Source organism: Lissotriton vulgaris, chromosome 9 (genome assembly GCF_964263255.1).
Source record: "Lissotriton vulgaris chromosome 9, aLisVul1.2, whole genome shotgun sequence".
Taxonomy (NCBI): domain Eukaryota; kingdom Metazoa; phylum Chordata; class Amphibia; order Caudata; family Salamandridae; genus Lissotriton; species Lissotriton vulgaris.
The window spans coordinates 584,516,158-584,536,020 of NC_141697.1; the positions used below are offsets into that span (position 1 = coordinate 584,516,158).

Genomic DNA, 19,863 nt, shown 5'->3' on the forward strand with positions numbered 1-19,863 from the left:
TTTGGTATCAATCCCTGCTTTTTCATCTGTGCCTCAATTTTCGTGGTGTTTTCTGGGTCTTAGGGCAGGTGACTGCAGGCACGAATTGACCATAATATTCCTTCACATCCTGAACTACCTGTTTCAGCGCCATTGATTTGATCGATTACTGTTTACTGTTGACACGTTTACTATTCTGCCTGCCATTTTCGCTGCTGGGAAATTGTTCGGCACCTGATCCTTCCATCTTATATTATAAAATGAAAACCTTTTATATCCTGTTTTTTCTAATTGTGCTGTTCAGTGGCCAAGAGTACGCTAGCATGGAGACTCTGCTCCCCGAGGTGCTGCATGTGATTAAAATTGCTCTCTGTTAATCTAACTGCTTAGCGGCCGGCCCCGGGGGTTGTAGGCCCATACTTGTATTTGGTTTAAATGTCAATAAAGGTTTTCAAAAAAAAAATATATATATATTCATGAGGCATGCAATTTGTGACCCTATTAGGAATCGCAAACAGTGCCTCAGACACGGTTGTACAGTCATTTTCGTGAGTCGCAATTTGCGATTCGCAAGAATAAATGGTCGTACATCTGGCCCTAAGTGATTTGCAAGAATTGCAGGATGTTAAACCGAAGCCAAAAGTAGATCCTGGTTCTCCCACGCCAAAGTTGGCAGCTCCGGCCATTATAACACATCCTCTCCCAACTTTCAGAGCTAGTAGTTAGATCTGTTTTAGGCAGCGCTAACAGGAGAAATGGGCTGGTGCTAGCTGTTCCTGACGAGAGTCCCGGCACTTATTTTTTAACAAATTATCTACTAGACCTCTCGACCGCCTTCAACACCGACTAGACCTCTCGGCCGGCTGCAACACCGTTTCCCACCACACCCTAATCACCAGACTCCACGACACCAGCATCCTCGACAGTGCTCTGGACTGGATCCACTCCTTCCTCACCGGCGGGACCCAACGACTCAGACTAGCACCGTTCCTCTCAGAACCCATGGAGATCAGCTGTGGAGTCCCCCGGGGCTCCTCCCTGAGCCCTACCCTTTTCGACATCTAAATGACCCCCCTCGCAGCCATTGTCAGAAGCCACAGACTAAACATCATCTCCTACGCTGACGACACCCAGCTGATCCTCTCCCTTACCAATCAACTCTCAACCGCCACAAACCAGCTTCCACAGCGAAATGAAGGCAATTGCGACATGGATGAAGGACAGCTGCCTCAAGCTCAACTCGGCAAGATTGAAGTCCTCATCCTGGGACCCACCACGTCAGTCTGGGACGACTCCTGGTGGCCAGCTGCTCTGGGTGCTGCCCCCACCCGACGGACCATGCATGCAACCTTGGCATCATACTGGGCTACTCGCTCACGTTGGACCGCCAATTCAACGCAGTTTCCGCAGCCTGCTTCCACACGCTCCACCTGCTCTGAAAGTCTTTCAGATGGATCCCCACAGAATCCAGAAGAATGGTCACCCACGCACTCATCACCAGCAGACTTGATTAAGGAAACACACTCCACGTGCGCCACCCAGAAACAGCTCAACAAACTACAGTACGTCCAAAACACCGCAGCCAGATTGGTCCTCAACATCCCCTGCTGCAGCCAAATCATGCACCACCTCCAACAACTCCACTGGCTTCCAGTCAACAAAAGAGTCACTTTCAAGCTTCTCACTGACGCCTACAAAGCCCTACTCAACGAAGGACCTGCGTACCTGAACCACAGCCTCACATTCCACGTACCCACCAGACAACTCTGATCCGCCCATCTCGGCCTCGCCTCCATCCCCAGGATCCACATGTCCAGAACCGGAGGACGGTCACTCTCCTACCTCGCCGTCAAGACATGGAAGTCCCTGGCCCTGCACCTATGGCAATCAGCGTCACTGACACAATTAAGGAAGGGCCTCAAGAACTGGTTCTGCAAATGATTCGCCACCCAGGCCAACCAGCAGCACCCCCATCCTCAGCACCTTGGGACCCTCACGGGTGAGTAGCTGCGCTTCACAAGCCCTTAATTGATTGATTGAGCGCTGCTCAGTATCTCAGTAGCATCTCATATCAATCCACCCCCGGCCACAGCTCCCATCTCTGGCTCTCTGAATGCACCCTGTTTCAGGGTTTCCCATACTCGTTCTGTCTTCACCATCATAACATAAGATCTTTGTGATCGAAAACTTAGAAGTGCAGGGCTCTCACTACCCAAAATCACTTGATTCTTACTAAGAAGAGCTAGTATTACAGCACTGCTGCTGAGAAGTGCTGGAACTCAACGCCTAATTAATGCCTGGCCGTTTCAAGTACAAAAGAGCACAACAATCAAACACAATTGCTCTGTTAAAACGAGCTGTCAGTGCTTTGAAGTAGCTTTTGACCAGCATAAGCGCTATACAAATTACCTAGAGCAAAAGTGAAAAAAAAGAAGGGAAACTGGTGGACCGAAATCAAGTGGGCCTAAAACAAAACAAAATAAAGAAGCAGGAGGTAAAATGGCGCCTACTTCTCGACAAGCAAGATTGTGTTCACCACCCCACTCCTTCACAACGTACAGGGCCCTGATGATATTTCAAGGGGTGTGAAAAGTCGGCTATTGCCCAGGACCCCAAATTCAAAGGGGGTCGGTGGGAAAGTGAACTTTCTCTTTATCTAATATATGCCTATTTCTCCGTCCCAACCTTTAATGTACTTAATGTTGTTTGGCTTAACGGGTAATTAAATGTTAATCTCTTCCGGATAGGGACCCCCTAAACTAAAGTATCTCTTCCCTGGGTCCCCAAATCATATAAGAGGCTGTGTTTTAGAAAGTTGCCCTGTTCTAGTCACATCAGTGCTGTCAGGTCACTTGTCTGTAAAGCATCCCCTCCCGGGCCCTCGGGTGGGATCCCAGAGACCGTCCTGTGCCCCCCAGTGCTTACATACTGCCTTGGGTTTGTTTGGTTTCCGGCGTGGGCAGATCTAGGAGCCGCAAGCGCGCCTTGTTTGGATCTCCTTATCAGCAGGTGCCCAGGAACATAAATCTCTATGTGTGGGGTAGCTGGGATTGGAAAGTTTTAGCATCGGGTTTACGTCTGCACCCTCACTAAGAGATCTTCCCCACAGCGAAGATCAAAATGTTGAACATGATGGAAAACACGTTAAAATAAAGTGTATGTAAATCACATCCAAGGAGACGAAAATACACTAATGGTCACGCTCAATAAGCAGCCTTTTCGGGTTCTGTGATTCCTAGCAACTGCATCGACTACTACAACATGTCGCCGAAGGTCAAATTTACAAAGCTGCTCGTGGGTGTAATCATCGGTTTTTTTTCCAAGAAAAAACGTAAGAGCAGCCCAAAATGTTCTTTAGGAAGAAGTTCACAGCTAATTTCAACTGGTGCAGCCTTCTTCCACCCACTCCTTTTCTCTCTCTTGCAGGTTCGTTATCAGACTTGCTTTCTTCCTTTGACACTGCTTTTCTGCCTTTCTCTTTCGCCTTCTTCTTCCCTTCTCTTTCTTGATCTGGGTCAAAGTCCCCAGTAATCCGTGCATGTGTCCACCACCTACATACACCAGCACGAATTAAGCACTGCTTATGCATTTAGCTTACACGTGCACATTTTAGGTGCACAGAACCACTTTTTACATTCACAACAAGTGGTTTTAGACCAGTAAAAATAAATACAGACTCTACAGCCAGGGAAGGGAACGGGGATTCCATATCAGGAACGCCCTGGAATGTTAATTCACACACATTTCCGCAATCCATTTCCACTCTGGAGAAGATCAGACATTTACTTCAGTCAGGCACATGAGTAAATCCCTTATCAAGGTGGAGGGATTTATAAAAGTGCAATTGTACTGATACAAATGCTAGGTCAGATTGGCCGTACCAGGTTTTAGGAGTTTCCCAGGGAGACAGGAAGGGTGGGGGCCGGTTTTGTTGGTGGGGGCGGTTTTGAAGCAGTGCAGCCGTTTTGAAAGCACCCACTGCAGAGTTCCTTGTATATCCAGTAGTTTCAGGCAACAATAAAAGTGTCAAGACAAGTCTGATGATTAAAGTACCTGCTGGAGAGAGATTGGAGTTTAGTCTAGTAGCAGGTATGAGTTATCGAAGGTAGCACATAGGATTAATATATGCCTGCTGCAAAGGTTGTCTAACATGCAGATCACAGAACACTATTCTATGTGCATAGCATAATGGTTACTGCTTTTGTCACAGAGACCCTTTTGTTACGGTACAGTTCATAGTAACAATGATAATTTAGCACAATGAGCTATGAAGTGTCATCAAAGAACTGCGTGCAAACTACATGTTATAGGTTTGAAAGTTAAGTGTATTTTCGAGTCTTTCAGTATTCTAATGTTGCTAAAAAGGGTTTGTAGGGTTAGAAATTAATTCTTGTTAGTAAAGTCAACCTTAACCACTGTGTTATGTTCTGAATCCTGAGTTTGTGCTTCCACATACCAAGCACTTAAAAAAAATACACCTACCAGTATGTATCAGTGGTGGCTCCTCCGCTAAGGCAGAGAAGCATCGCCCCACTGCTTTTAAGGAGTGTAACTGAAGGAAAAATAAAATGATAATAACTGAATGTTACCATTTTATTGGTTCCTGCTGCTTTGCGGCCGGGTCGGGCAGGGCTGCTCTGCTCTCAGAGCGGGTCAGGGGAAGAGTGGTTTGCCCACTCCAAGTGCAATAAATACAGCCTCCGTGGAGAACTTGCCCAAGCCCCTATTCCCTGGCTGAGCGCCGAACTACGGCGCTCAGACCAATCACACTGCTGCATTGCAGCACTGTGATTGGTCGTGGGAGCCTGGGAGCTTCCTGGTTCCTTTACAAGTCGATTCCTGACACGGAGGAGAGACTGGAGGGACGCGGCAGCGATAAGGTAAGTTTTATTTCTTCTTCTTTTTTAACTACCTCCAACCCCGCCCCGCCACCCCCGATCTGTGCCAGCCACCACTGGTATAGATGACGTGAATCCTACACCTTGCAGTCCCCTTTGTCTTATGTAACTTTTTTCATACACTGATTTACACACATATGATTAATTGTCTCTGTAGTTGGGTGTGATCTAAAGTGCTCCAACACCCTATACTGGTATAAAAGTCGCTGTAAAACAAATGAAATACACATGTGAGAGGAAATGGAGAGATGCAGGACACTGTTGGGAGGTAACAGAGAGGGAATCACAGAAAAACCCTAACAAAGATTGTTGTATCCTGGTGCACTGTAAGGTCATTATTTACTCAGCTTTGAAAGCTAATACAATTGAATATATAATGAAATATATGTTATAGCATGCAACATTTGTGCCTACATTTCATTGGTGGGGAAATGCCCCCCAAACCCTCCTTGTAGTAGTCAGGTTCACTAGCTGGTCTGGCAATTTCCGCAAGGGCTGCTTGGGGTTCCCAGTCCGGCACTGTACAAATGCATTTTCATGTGTGGAATTGCACATTTAAAAATATACTTTTACAGAAAGCCAATCAGATGCAAGTTTGTGAACGACCCCCCCCCCCCCCCCCCCCCCCTCATGTAAATCTGCAGCCATGTGTTGGAGAAAAACCGCTGAGCGGATTTGTATTGTTTTAAAGAAACGTGCCCGTTCTGCACACGGTGGACCTGGTTATTACAGAAGAAGAATGAGATGCTGGGAATAGCCATGTGTGGCTTCTTCCAATCTGGCCTTGTCAGCGCACTGACCTCGCGCGAGGCCTGCCGCCTCCTCCAGCCTCCCCCTCCAGGCCTGCGCCTTCTCCTCTCTGCCCTTCATCTCCCGCTCTGCGCCTCGCGCGCGGCCTCTCACACACTGCTCTGATTTTTTGGCGGCTTCCGGTCACCTCACTCACCCTGCACGTGTCATATGCTTTCGAACTCGCTTGACTTTCTCGCTTGCGTTGGCAAAGTGCCGTCGGTTTGTTAAAGGCGCTTTCAGGCCCTTCAGAGTAGAGTCCGCCATAGCGCTCCAGAAGGGTTTGGTAGGGAGGTACCAGAACACAGCATGGGGTCACACTTCGAGCCTAAAGCAGTCCTGGCAAAGGTAGTCATTTCAACCTCCATACCGAATTCAGAGAGTTAATGCAGTAAGAAACACCGCAAAGGAGACTTGGTCATGGACACTGATTAATCAAAGTGCCTGGGGTAGAGGAAGTGACATCACATATCCACCCTTTGATCCAAAGATCATACGAAGTGATGCTATATAATCTTTGAAACCGAATTAGCCCAGGAAGTGGTCATGTGACCTTAATTCAGATGACATAACAATACCTGATATTGCTGAAGTTCAAGGCATCATTAATGTACAATTATATCATTACGTACCAGTTGCCAAGAAAGTACATTTATACTACCTACATTTTAATAGGGTGTGGACTTGATAGGAACATTAGACATTTCTCTTTTTTAATGAATGAAAAAGTACGTTTTTGTTGTTAGAGGAGAATATATATAGTGTCACAAAAAAAAGACAAATTATTTATACCACAAACTGTCGAGTATTAATGGTTTCCCTAGTGTACACCCCAATGTAAAATGAATTTGTAAACTACAGAAAGACAGTCACAGATATTTATAAAATAATAGTGGTATTGTCCAGCTGCATTACTTCACGTAGAGTATTTATTGGATGAGAACTGTCACTGACTCAATTATTCCTTAGCATTGTTAATATATTTTGATTAGCATCCCATTTAACCCGCTCGATGCGTCGGACGGCCCCCGGCCGTTTGACGTCACGGTGGGCATGTGCGGAGAACGGCTGTGGCCGTTCGACCACGCCCACTGATTATTTCACACGCACCGCGGCAGAATTTGCACCGCGGTCAATGGGTTAAAGCAATCTCACTCATTAAAATACTGAAGTGAGGTTTTTATTCAAACACATTATTGTATTGTAATTTCATTCATATAGCACTTACTACCCCATAAGAGGCATCAAAGCGCTTTTTCAGCAAGTAGCACGCTACTCCAGAATCCATAAAGGATTAGTGGTGAATTTAGTATAGTGAAATATGAAAGTCATTTGAGTGGTGGATATGTTAGTCAATTGTTTGGATTGAGAAGGATCGGGAAGGTTTGAATTCATTCAGTTCTTGCTACCCCTGATGGAGTGTTGAAGGGCTTTTTCAGCAAGTAGCACGCTTCTCCAGAACTCATAAAGGATTAGTGGTGAATTAGTATAGTGAAATATGAAAGTAATTTGAGTGGTGGATAGGCTAGTAAATTATTTGGATTGAGAAGAATAGTGGAGGCATAGATGGGAAAAAGGTTTGCATTTATATAGCGCTTGCTACCCCTGATGAGGTGTTGTAGCGCTTTTTTTTTTTTTTTTTTTTTTTTTAAACCTTTATTAGTTGCGTTCAGCACAGAAAAAACATATGACAGTGACAGCATCTGCAATTCATTACAACGAATATCGTGGTGCAGTCCAGAAAGAGGAAGCAGCTTCACTCGGTCAAGTACATCACAGGTACAGCGTCATATATACATCAAGGAGACATCAGTATACAAGGATCCATCCCCCCATCACAGTCTCGGGTGTAAGGCGGATGACCCCCACCTTCCTTTCACTTACAGGCATGAGGACCTGCCATCAGGGGCGGCGCCGCCATCACCCACCAATCCTCAATCGTCCGTGATCTGTCCAGTCAGCCGGTCATGCCATTACGTGCAGCATTTGTACCACCCGCACAATGATCGTGTGCACCCCTGCCAAGCATCGCATCCACCGCCTAGTATAGGGACATGTAGGACCCACCATAGAGCGAAGCCGCGCTCACCGCTCCCCTTCGCAAGTGTCACCAACAGCCATGAGTGTATGTGGCCAACAGTGCGTGCGCCGACTATCGCAATCCCAAGATGCGGATGAGTAAGAGAGGTCCCCCCTAAAACAGTGTCACCAGGCCTACGAGTGTTCCCAGCCCGCTCAATATCAGTCCGCAACAGTTGTCACGGCTACCCAATGCAATGCATGTGGTGTAAATTACCTCTAACCATGTGTGAAGAAGTATGGTGAATGCGGTAAGCAGCAACCTACACGCTCACTGGCTCGAGACCGGTTCGTCATCTCCAGAGGAATCGCTGTGCGTCGCCTGAGACAGCCAGTACACTTGTAAAGGGGACCAAAAGTCGCTAGGCGCGCATCGGGCGGGTAACAGTTCCGCGTATACGCCATGCTGGTCCTGGCAGTATGTGAGGTCGTCGAGCCAATCCTTAAATTTTGGTGCTCTCCCCCTCCCCCACCTACAGGCTATCCTCCGCTTAGCGAGGAGCAGCGCAATGTCGACAAATTTGCGGTCCGATTTGGGCACTTGCTTGGTATACCCCAGTAGCATCACTATCGGCTCCAGTGGTAGTGGGCCGGCAATCATGATCTGGAGTGCGGCGTGCACCTGTTCCCAATAAGTCTGTATGGCTCCACATTCCCAGGCCAGATGAAGGAAGTCCGCGCCAGTCGCCCGGCATCTAGCACACCTATCATCCTCCGAAAGATGAAATCGAAGTTTCCTGACTGGGGTATAATAATAGCGTTGCACAAACTTATAGTGAATAATTTTCAACCGACAGCTGGAGGAAATCCTAGCCGTGACTGCGCAGCAGTAGCTCCATTGCTCATCCGTAAGTGCAGACGGCAGTTCAGAGTCCCAGTTAGTCCGGGCTTTCGGCAGTATCACTGGGAGTTGCCCACGTATAGCGGCGTAAAGCTTAGACACTAAGTGCTTGCCGTCGGAGACGAGCATGACATGCAGTGGCAGTATCGTCCCAGGTTCTTCCGGAAAGTCGGGGAGTATTTCGCGCATACCCTGCCGGAGCCTCACATAATAAAACACCTCCATGGGCGTCGGAGGAGTAGTTTGGAACAGCTGTTCCTCGGTACGGAACGTTCCGTCCTGAAATAGGTCTCCCCAGGTATGAAGGTGTATGCGTTTACACATGGACCGAAAGCCGTTTTCCGTTAAGAGAGAAAGTTTCGGGTGATATGCAAGGGGCAGTGCCGGGGAATAGAGCATGGGGGCGTCCAGTACTTTAGTTACTCTCCGCCAGGCATCAATAGTGCAGGTGACGGTGGTAGCGGGCGTCTCAACATCCCCGATCAGTCCCATCAGCATGCCCTTGAGTGGGAGCGGATGAACGATCCAGTCCTCAGCAGCGACCTGTGGCATAAAGGGAGCGGGGTTAACCCAGTGATAGGAGTGCTGAGCCTGAGCGCTGAGATAGTATAATTCCATGTCGGGCACATCGAATCCGCCCCTATCGTATGGCTGCGTTAAGACCCTCCAGCTAAGGCGTGGTTGCTTACCACCCCAGAAAAGGCGCAGTAGCTCAGAGCGGAGCCGTTTGAAAAAATAGGCCCCCGGGTAGTAGGGAATGTTTTGGAATAGATATAAGAACCGCGGGAGGACGACCATCTTGATCAGGGAAGCTCTCCCTGCCATCGATATCGGCAAGGCCCGCCAGCGGGACACATTATCAGTCAACTGCGAGATAGCCACCCCGTAATTTGACCGGACAGTAACGTCTTTATCGAGCGACACCTCTATGCCCAGGTACCTCAAGTCCGAGCTGCACCATTCCAGTGGGTAATCCAGCGGGAACCGGATTACCGATACCGTGAGAGGGAAGAATTGCGACTTCTTCCAGTTTATATGCACCCCGGACATGCCACCGAACGCCACAAATTCCCTCAGTAGCGAATTAAGGTGTTCTTGTGGGTGACGTACGTACAAAGTAACATCATCTGCATAGAGGGAAATACTTATCTGCCGCTGAAGACAGTTAAAGGCACTGGCCTTGTGCAATTGCCGAATTCTGCAAGCCAATGGCTCTATCGCTAAGGCGAAAAGAAGGGGTGACAGGGGGCAACCCTGCCGAGTCCCCCTCGTGATCGGCATCTGCGTCGAAAGCACCCCGTTGACGATGACCCTGGCGACCGGTGAGGTGTAGAGCAGTTGCACCCAGGCTATGAAGATCCGGGGGAACCCCATCCTACTCAGAATAGCTATCAGGTAACCCCACTCCACCGAATCGAACGCCTTGGTGGCGTCCAGAAACACAGCAGCGACCGGCAAGTCGGGCGAGATGGTGGGTATCAGGGAGAACAGCGTGCGTAGGTTATGGGATGTGGCCCTCCCCGGGACAAAGCCAGATTGGTCCGGCAGCACCAGGGTGTTCATAAGTAGGGACAGCCTGGTCGCCAGCACTTTCGCGAGGATCTTCGCGTCGCAGTTCAACAGTGACAGAGGGCGATAGGCATCAGTGTCCTTCGGATCCTTTCCCGGTTTCAAAAGCGACGTGATCGCTACCTCTCTCATGGAGCCCGGAAGTATCCCTACCTCGAGCGAGTCCTCGAAGACCTCCTTCAGCACCGGCGCCATTATATCGATGTAACATTTATAAAATTCGGCCGGTAGGCCGTCCAGCCCCGCCGCTTTGCCGTTGCCAAGGGACATGATCGCCTCTCTGATCTCATCCAGTTCGAACGGGCATCCTAAGAAAGCCCTATGGCTATCGCTAAGCCAGCAGAGTGCGATGTCATCCAGGAAAGTACCGAACTCCACCTCACCTACCTGCTGCGTGGAATATAGGCGCTGGTAGTGCTGTAAAAAGACGGTTTGAATTCCTTGGGAATCCTGGTAAGTCCTACCCTCCCCATCAGAGATCTCCAGGATATGGGTGGCGAAGCGCTGGTGCCTTGTGAGAGCAGCCAGCACCTTTCCCGGACGGTCCCCCTCACAGTAGCGCCTAGCCGTCCAGTATTTGCCCCGGAATTTTGTTTCCCTGGCCGCTTCCTCCTCATAGGTCGACAAAAGAGCCCTGAACTTCCCCGCTAGGTCAGGGCTGGGGCTACTGATCATCTCTGCCTCCAGCGCCTTAAGCTCTGTTTCGATCTTAGTTAATGTGCGCACTATGTCCTTCGGTATACCGCAACTTTTGGAGATCGTGATCCCCCTTACTGTCACCTTAAAGGCTTCCCAGATCGTTTCGACCTTGTCGACCGATCCCTTGTTTCTCGGAAAAAAGGCTTCAATCTCCTCTCCCAGTTCTTGCCTAAAGACAGGGTCCAGCAAGGCCGAGGGAAAGAGCCGCCACGGCGGCCGCACCCTAGCATACCCCGGCATCACCAAGCCTGCCAAAACAGGACAATGGTCCGAGTAGGTACGAGGCAGATGTTTCACACGGACAACTCCCCCAGCGAGGCCACGCGAGACAAAGCAATAATCGATCCTTGCCCACGAGCGTGCATGTGCCGTAAAGTGTGTGCCTTCCCTAACTGATGCATGTGTGTGCCTCCAGCTATCTACGAGCCCGGCTTCTGCCAGAATGCCCTGAAGTGTATCCCTGGCGTTAGTGTTGTACTGTGCACTACCGTCCGATCTATCCGCTACGGGACATAACGATAGGTTGAAGTCCCCCCCCCAAAGTATGTGAGTGGCTTCAATTTCCAGTACATGGCCCCACAGTGACAAAAAGAAACCAGGAGTGTCAACGTTAGGCGCATAACTATTAACAAGCATTATGACATCAGTGCCCAATCGCCCCCAAAGGATAATATACCTCCCCTCTCTATCCGCCCGCACCCCCAGCTTCTGAAACGGTAGCCGTTTGTTGATTAAAATAACAGTCCCCCTAGAGTACGTGGAATAGGAGGAAAACTCTCTCACATTCGCCCATCTGCTCGCAAACCTGGGAATGCCAGTCGGATTTAAGTGGGTTTCCTGGAGCATAGCTATCTGCACATTGTGTCGATCTAAATAAGCAATCACATTCCTGCACTTGCGGGGGTTATTAAGGCCACGGACATTCCAGGACATTACTGAGACAGTATTCGACGTATCATCACCTGTGTCGGTCACAGTATCCCTGAAAGGAGCGTTCGGCTAATGCTGCACTCCTCAATCTAGTTGCACCTGATACAAATCTTTCCGCTGTCCAGAACAGTCTCCGCCTATAAGCAGCCACACTTTCATATACACGAACTCCAGTACCTGCACACTTGTCATTAAAGTCTTCAGCAACAACAGTTCTGCTTTCAACATCTCGCACCCCAACAAACAGTGCCCACCCCTCCCTCCATGCACAACAACCCCCCCCCTGACTCCCAGCTCCCCCCCCCGCCCACTGAAGCAACCCAATCTTGCCAGTACCGCAGCCCCCCCCCTCCACCCCGACCCCAACACTCAAGAACAATAGAAAAACCTTTTGGGGAATCCCCTCCTAAGGACACTAGAGGAATGCACCCAATCACCCCAACTCTCCCCTCTCGACCCCCGTGCACCATACGGGGAAGACAGAGAAGGTGGGGTGGTGCCTGGCATGTGTGATCCCTGCAGGTTATAGCCCATGTTGCAAGTCAGCCCCTTTCAACTCCTCCTTCCGCACCGGCAGAAACATCAAAAAGGGCACACAAGGCCCATCCCAGGAGCAACCGCTGTTTATCTCTGGCTCTGTCCCGCTGTCGGATCGCTCAGTCCTGGAGCACCTCCAGCAGAGGGGCAAGAAAAAATGCACAAAAAAACAGGTGTCTTTCAACAGTAATCAACAATTCCGCAAGCCCATCAAGTATGTTACTTCCGGCAGGGCCGGGCCACCCCGACGGCAGCAGGCATCATAGCACTAGGTCCAGCCGCTGTACCATCCGTCAGAGGCAGTGGTCGAATGTATACAAGGACACAGTTAGGACTCCTCGTGCTCGGCAGGGTTCACGTCCGCCTCATCCTCCCGTTCATCCTGTCTGCCCCTCCTGGCAGTGCGCAGTTTTCGAACATAGTCCTCGGCCTGCTGCGGATTCACGAAGAAGTGTTGTTTGCCCTGGTGGGTCACCCTGAGCCGCGCTGGGTACAGAAGCGCGTAGTCCACCTGCATGTCCCGCAGCTTCTTCTTCACGTCCAAGAATTTCCTACGCTGGTCCTGCACCATGGGCGTATAGTCCGGATACAGGGAGAACTGTACGCCGTCACAAGTTAGATTCCGAAGCGTGCGGGCTGCGCGAAGTGCCGTGTCGCGGTCCCGGTAGTTAAGCAACCGGGCGATGATGGGCCGCGGCTGCGCCCCCGGCTTGGGGACCGGGCCCAAGGAGCGATGCGCCCGCTCCACAATAAATTGGCTGGAGAAGGCCTCCTTACCCACTGCCGTGATGAGGATGCGCTCCACGTAGTCCTCCATGCGCCCAGTGTTGGTAGATTCTGGAACCCCCGTGACGCGAATGTTGTTGCGTCTGCTCCTCGCCTCCAACTCCTCGTTCTTCGCCGCTATAACTCTCAGGATATTGTCCATTCTAGTGAGGCGCGTATCGTGGGCAGCGGCCGTGTCTTCCGAGGTAGAGATACGCCTCTCCGCCTCCCCCAAGCGCTCCTCATGAACCTCCAGCTTCTGTGCAACCCCGTCCATTCGGGAAGATAAGCGGTCCACCTTGTCGACTATTGTGGCGAAGCCCTGCCGCATATCCTCCATCATCAGTCTCAGTTCCGGGGCCAAGGGGGCGGAGGGGGGTTTAGTGCCTGACGGGTTCGAGGCTCCACTGGTCCCCGCCATGCTGCGTAACGGTTTCTTGGCAGTTGCTGGCTCGAAAGAGAGCTTGGGCTGCTTATTGTCATTTTTGCCCATCGTGGCTTAGCTGTGAGCCCCTCCCGGGCACGGCGGCCGGTGCCAATGTCTGTGCCCACTGCTCCGGACCCAGTTGGCGTGTCCAGACGGCCCCGCTCGCAGCGATCGCGGAAATGGCGGTATCAGCTCCTCGAGGGCAGAGGAATCACAGGCAGCCACTCCTTCACCCTTCAGGGCCCCCGCATCAATGACAGAGCTGCGGGCGATACGACGAGGAGCAGCGTCAGGCTCCGAGGTCCGGAGTCCAGGGCGAGGTAGCGGGGGGGTGGCGGTAGGCCGAAGGACGTGGTTGGAGGCCCAAGCGCCAAGTGCAGGAAGCAGGGGCCACAGGTTGGGCAGTATCTATGCCCTCCGGGGGTGCGTTGATGCCTCGTAGGGTCCCACTTCTAGGACGCAGCAGGAGAGCAGGGGCACCCGCGGGGCCCCGAGACGCGATGTCGGGAAGATGTCCGACCCCCTTCGGCAGACCCAGGCCGGCGCCGCGAGGGTCACCCAGTCCTGCAGCGGCCCGCCGGGGCAGTAAGCAGCGCCCCAGCGCACCACCGCGACCTCGCAGGGGGAGTGACTCACCTCCGGCGCCGCACCAGGGCTCTCAGCAGTCTCCTCCGTCAGCGACACAGGCTCCCCAGCTCCGAGGCCCAGCCGCCTCGTGGAGAGCCGCGGCCTCGCGTGGACAGGTGTCCGGACGCCTCAGCGGCGGGGACCAGCAGCGCGCACCGGTCAGGACTCCCAGCAGCGCAACTCCGGCATCTGACGGCGGATTCCCTCCAAAGTTGGACCGGAGGTGCAGCTCGGATAGGTGGACCTGCACTGCAAATTCTGGGCGTCCGCCCGCAGGATAAGAGGATTAATTAAGGATCCTTCTGGCCAGGCAGCCAGAGCCTCACTAGAGTGCGGCCATTAGCTGGTGCGCCCTCTAGCGCCCTCCGTTGTAGCGCTTTTTTGATAAGTAAGATGCTACTCTGGAACCCATAGAGGATTAGTGGTGAATCAGTATAGTGACATTTCTTTTTTTAATTTTTTTTTATTGAAGCCAGATTTTGTCACACATGAACATTTACATCTACAGTATTATATCGTACAAAAAAGAAACGGAGTTAAGAAGTCTATCTTGACAATACAAATCTTCATTAGGTCACTAAGTATCTATTAAACACTCTACAAAAAGATCTACACCAGTTATAAAAATCACATAGAAACAGTCTCCTATACACATTTACACAATAAATTGATATAAAAATAATTAGCAAGGTCTAAAATCTCCTTCCACCCCTCCACCATATGGCAGCAAATGCAGTCCTTCCCTCTACTTTAGTCAAAACTGGAGCCCCATATTTTATAAAATGTCTTAAGTCCTCCAATTCTTGCTGCATAGGTATATTCACTTTTCTTCACCCATCTCATCTTCTGCCCCCATTCCAGGGCTGACGGAATTGAATCTGTGCGCCATTTTTGTGAAACCAGTGACCTTGCAATTGCCATAGCTATATACAAAAATCTAGTCCCTGAAACTGAGCAAAGGAGGTCAGGATCATAACTAAATAAAATTAGCCTGTCATTTGCTTCCAATTGTAATTCACATTCTTTTTCCAAATACTCAAATACCTCAACCCAGTACACATTAATTTTTGGGCAGTGGAGCATAATATGTCACCAATTAGCAGCAGGATAATTCAGACATCGGAAGCATTGGGAGGACTGATTGGGGTACATCTTTACAAGGGCAGCTGGAGTTCGATACAGCAGCCATTTACTAAAAAATAGCATCCTACGACAGTTTGCATCTCTTAAGGAAGTAAAGTTTAACCTATTGATCGTAGACCAAATATGGGGAGAAATTACACAGTTCTCCAGCTCTGACCATTTCCTCAAAGCTTTAGATTCAAGATCAGCCCCCCTAATGGAGGCTAAATATTTCTTCCAGGCGCCTGGCTTCCTATCAGAAGTCTTAACTAATAAATCCTCCACCAACTGATTTTGAGCTAAAAAGGGGGTGACATTTATTTCAGCAAAATATTTAAATAAGGTGCCATATGAGTTCATAAGAATAAAGTCATTAGTTGGCGCATGTCAGCTATGGACACCCAGCTGCCATTCATTATAAAATCAGAAATTTTAAGATAGTCAGCAGCCGCCCATTTTATGGCTAAATATGTGGGTTGTCTAACACCCATCAGAGGGAGGATGAATGGAGTATTTTTTGAAAAAAGCCTGCCTTCTTTTGAAAAGCCATTGGAGACTCTTGTAACAAACCAACTTTGGAGATCTAAACATTAGTAGAGGAGAGTGAATTTGACTGTCATGGCACATGAGATTGTTAAAAATATTAGAGAAAAAATGTGCTTGTGATGGAGGCTTGAACCTTGATAAATATTGTGCAAAATATGCATCATAATAACTTTTAAGGTTAGGAAGCGCTAACCCACCCCGGTCTAAATCTTCATATAAAGTGCTGAGTGCTAAACGCAGATTTTTTTTGCCCAAATGAAGGCTGTAAACATTGACTCGACCTAAGAGAAAAAGGAACCCGATAAAGTGCATGGAATAGAGGAAAACAGAAAATTAAATAATGGCAATACAGACATTTTAATCAAAGCAACACGTCCTATTATCGATAGTGGGAGTAAGTTCCATCTAGAAAATAGGCCTTTGACCTTCTTTATCAAGGGGACAAAATTCAATTCATATAAATCCTCTATTGAATTGGAAAATAATACTCCCAAGTATCGCTTTGCAGTGGACTTAACAGAACACTGAATGTCGGGTGTAGATTTATCGTATCGCTCCCACTCAGTATGACTTCCGTCTTGCCTTAATTAATTCGATAACCCCCCAAAGCTTCGAATTCCTCAAACAGCTTAAAAACCTTGGATTGTACCTCCACTGTTGGCTTAATTAACAGCAAGATGTCATCTGCATATAACTTTATTTTAAGTGTTGCTGGGATTGGAGGACGAATATCAACACAATTTCGATTAGCTGTTGCTAGGGGTTCTATAAAAAAAAGCGAATAACACAGACGATAAATGGCACCCTTGCCTTGTGCCTCGCTTGATTTTAATAGATCCTACTATTTCAGAGTTAATAATTATATTGGCCACCGCGTTCTCATATAAATTCAGAATTAAAAGTATCAAAGACTGTGGGATATTAAAGGAATATAACATTGAAAACAATGTCTCCCAAACCACAAGGTCAAAGGCCTTTTCAGCGTCAAACAATAACACAAGAGCCGGAATTTTCTGAACCTCAAAATAGTCCAATGCTTCTGCAAGGAAGTGGGTATTGGTGGACAGTTGTCTACCCGCCAAGAACCCATTTTGATCAGCATGGATCAACTGTGCTGCACATTTATTGAACCTACATGATAAAAGTTTTGTAACAATTTTATAGTCTGAATTCAATAACGTGATCGGACGATAGGAGCTAGGATCCGTCTCATCTTTGTCTTTCTTTGGGAAACTAACTATGTTACCCTGCCTAAAAGAATCAGGGACTGGGCCTCCTTCTAATAAGGAATTAATCAGGACTAAAAAAAAATCTGATATTGCCCCAAAAAAGACCTTAAAAAATTCTACTGGTAATCCATCTGGGCCACAGTCCTTGCCGTTCGCCAAGCTTTTTACAACTTCCTCCAATTCTATCAAAGAGAAATAACTGGCCATAATTTGGCTATCTGTTTCGGATAGGGTTGGTGATGGATTATCCTGAAGGAAGGTGGCAAGTAGTTGGGCGTCGACCCTTTGAAGTTGACCGTAAATAGAATCGTAGTGGGCCAGCATGATGTCGGCAATTATCCTTGGATCTTCTGTGGGAGCAGCTGTCAAGGGGGATTTCGATGCCTTTATTTGATTTGCCGCGGCTTGCTCTTTGGCCTGCCACGCCAACAGCCTACCTGTGAAATTACTTTCCTTATATACCTTCTGTTGAGAACGTTGAAAAAAGATCTCACTTTGGATGTTATAGACAGAGCAGAGCTCAAGCTTGGCCTGATCAAGAAGTTTTTTATTTAAAACAGAGGGATCTTTTAGAAATCTCTCATTAAGAGCATGGATCTTATCTTCACATTGTAGTTTCTCGAGCGTAGCTTTCTTTGACATAGCTGTGTCCTTGCCTATTATGAGCCCACGGACAAATGCTTTGAGTGCATCCCAGACTATGTGTGGAGAAGTAGACAGAATATTTAGGTTTAAGAATTGTCTAATCTCTGAATCCATCAATTTCACCCATTCCTTATCATTTAAATATTGCTTATTGAAGATCCACCGTTTCGGCAGTCTCAGACCTGCCCCCAGGTGGATTTCCAAAGTCAGCATTGCATGGTCTGAGAAGGCATTAAAAAATAATTTTTGTTGAACGAACTCTAGCCCCTGAGAAATAAGAAAAAAATCAATGCGGGAGGAGGAACAAAATCGTCTTGATCCACACGTGAATTTCCTTAGAGACGGAAATGCGAATCGCCATGGATCATGTAGGTTCAATATAGATTCATAATTCCTCAAGATTTTAAAGGATCTTGGCTTTGTCTGCCTCTTCCCTTGTACTGTAGAGTCTAACCGCGGGTTCATCAAAATATTAAAATCCTACCCCACAATTAAATCACCCGGGATCCTGCTCAGTGCTAGGAAGAGTTCCTCGTGGGGGTTAGTATTATCCTCCACTGGTGCGTAAAAACTCACAAAGGTGAGAGGGCAAGGTTTTGATCTAAATGAAAAGGAGGCCCAGCACCACCTCCCCGATGGATCACTACCCGAGTTGATATACTCAGCTTGTAAGCTTGTATTGATAAATATAGCGGTCCCTCTGTGGGAGGCCGAAGAGGATGAAAACCCGCGGAAAACTGCCCATAATCTGAACATAGAAAATTCAGATATCTTTGTATATGAAATATGGGTTTCCTGAAGGAGAATTACTCCAGGGTTTTCCGTTTTTATCCAAGCTTCAATGGCACGCATCTTTCTCTTATTATTGAGTCCATTAACATTAAAAGATACAACCTTTAAATTTGAGGTACTAGCCATATATGAAAACTAAGGACTTTCTAAAGAAAAAAAGAAAAAAGTAATAAATTCTAGACAAACAACTGGCTTCATTTTTTCCCCTTTGCCAAAACCACCCCTCACCCCCAAGTGAAGGTGGGCTTTCCCCCTCCACCACACCCACCACCTTCCACTACCCCAACTCAATTTGGGTGTCATGTTATAACACCCTAGTGATCCCAGCTCCCGCCTTCCCGGGAGTGTGGGCTACCCTTCCCCCTTGGCAGCTAATCTGAGAATGCTGGCCAACGAGCTGATTATTTAGTTATCCTGCTAAGACATATAGTCAGAAAAAAAAGAAAAACAGAGAGAGAGAAAAGGAAGGAAACATTTGTTCTCTAGAGCAAACCATTTTGGTACAATTCCATAAATCCTAACAGCAGACTAGGTATATATATCATCCTGGGATTCTAATTATTTTAGCCCTATACATTCAGAGTGATCTGATCCAGAAGCCGCTGGGCTTCATCAACATCTGTAAACATAAAAACCTTCCCCTTCAGGAGGACTCTTAGCTTAGATTGCTGGGCTATAGACGCCTGCGCCCCCTTTGCCTTGAATAATTGCAGCATTTAGACAAATTCTTTCCTGCGGCGAGCCGCAGAGGCACACATGTCTGAGAAGATTCGACATTTTGTAGTCTCATTCACGGAGAACTGTCTTTGCTGAAATGCTTTTGTTAAAACTGCCTCTTTGATGTGAAAGTCTGCAAAGTGGATCAGGATCGTGCGCGGAAGTGTTGAGTTGGGAAAAGGTTGAGGTGGAACACGGTGGGCCCTCGTAATCGTGAGGTTCCCCTGAAAGTCAGGAATGACCCTTTGTTTGATAAAATTATTGACCCAGCTCAGGGGTTGGGACCCTTCCAGACCTTCGGGAACCCCAACCAAGCAGAGATTGGATCTCCGAGAATGGTTTTCCAACTCCTCCAGTTTCATTTCCACTGCTTGTTTGCTTTTAGTAGCAACTTTGACTTCTTTGAGAAAGGAGGCGAGTTGGTCTTCTACGAGCGAAATTCTTTCCTCAGCCTCTTGGAGCTTGATTGGAAAGGCCCCCATAGTATTCTCTAATTTCTCTAGTCGTAGGCTGAGGGAGGCCAATTCTGCTTTATGAACCCTTTTTAAGTACCGCACTACGTCTAAAATTAAATTTAGCACGTCCTTGACACTCATCTGAAATTCTCCTGAAGAGACCATCAGTGTATTAGAGCCAGTATCACTATTGACATTAGCACTGAGAAGAGGCGGA

The 19,863-nt window shown here is 48.3% G+C and overlaps 1 protein-coding gene across 1 annotated transcript in view; it reads right to left on the reverse strand.

Annotated features, from left to right (window-relative positions):
- Positions 1–19,863, reverse strand: part of DNAJC4 (DnaJ heat shock protein family (Hsp40) member C4) — a 493,550-nt gene that overhangs the window by 386,587 nt on the left and 87,100 nt on the right. The gene's annotated exons all lie outside the window — the stretch shown is intronic.